This window comes from Cyprinodon variegatus, unplaced genomic scaffold (genome assembly GCF_000732505.1).
Source record: "Cyprinodon variegatus isolate N-32 unplaced genomic scaffold, C_variegatus-1.0 Scaffold76, whole genome shotgun sequence".
Lineage (NCBI taxonomy): Eukaryota > Metazoa > Chordata > Actinopteri > Cyprinodontiformes > Cyprinodontidae > Cyprinodon > Cyprinodon variegatus.
Window position 1 is genome coordinate 558,383 of NW_015150529.1, and position 1,191 is coordinate 559,573.

Here is a 1,191-nt window from a genome sequence, read left to right on the forward strand (position 1 = left end):
TTTTGTTTTGGCTTCGAGTCGCTTTCCAGAATATACACTTCCCATGTTGCTGTTAATGCATATCTGAGACATCATCCTGTCATGTCATCATTCTGCAGTGAATCCAGTTCATTGTTATATAATGAACTCGATTCATTATATGATAATGAACTATAATATATATAATAGTTAACTATATAATAATGAATATATATATTTATATATATCAATGGTGGCCGGCCAATAGAAGGAGTTATGTCACCGCCCCTCCCACCCAATGTCCTTGATTAAGACATAAAAAACAAATTAAAATTCAATCAAAAAATTAAAATATTTTGAAATATATTGATATATAAATTTTTAGATCTGCAAGATAAATACTTAAGCTTTAAAGACGAGTAAAACTATTTCATTCTTTCGTTGGTTTGGTGACATATTTCCGCCCTAGTGTGAAAAAATCTTTACCCATTGACTCTCGTTAAAAGTTTTACATGTGCAGAAGCTCCTCTGCAATACAGATGTATAGGAGAGCTCAGGGCACACGAGAGGAGAATCCTGAGGCGGCAGTAACTGTCGTGACAGTTGCAGTGCAGCTAAATGACAGGTCGAGTCGCGGAAGTGAAATCCCTCAAAGCAAACTTACCAAGAGAAGCTGGAGGTGAATCTGTTTGGACCTGATCAGCCAAACGTCAAAATTAATCAGCAGTCCAAAGACAGGGAGACCGTGCACTCAGTATTTTTCCAAGACCTGGTTTAGCTACAAGGCTTGGCTAAGTGCATGCAGCGAGGCTAATGCTTTATTCTGCTGCCTTTACTACCTGCCTCCTTTTTCAGAAGTCAGACTCAGCGTGGTTAAAGACGGATAGGACAGATTTAAAGCACTTTTTAGAAAAGACAAAGAATGAACAATCTGGGATTCACATGGAAAATAATATAACATAGTGTACTCTTTCTAGGTGTTTTTTAATTTGCATAGTTGCTCTTAAATAAACACATTATCAGAAAATATATAGTTTTAATATAGAAAAAGTATAAAGCTGACTAATAGCTTCTCCATTATTAAACTGGTACCTTAATTTTTTAGGTTTTTGACACAATATTGGATCATGCAAAACACAGACTTTCCTTCACAGAGCCTCTGAAGGGCAAGACTTATGTACAAAAAATAAACCTGTATATGAAATGATGTTTTGTTTTTTATGTTTTTATTGT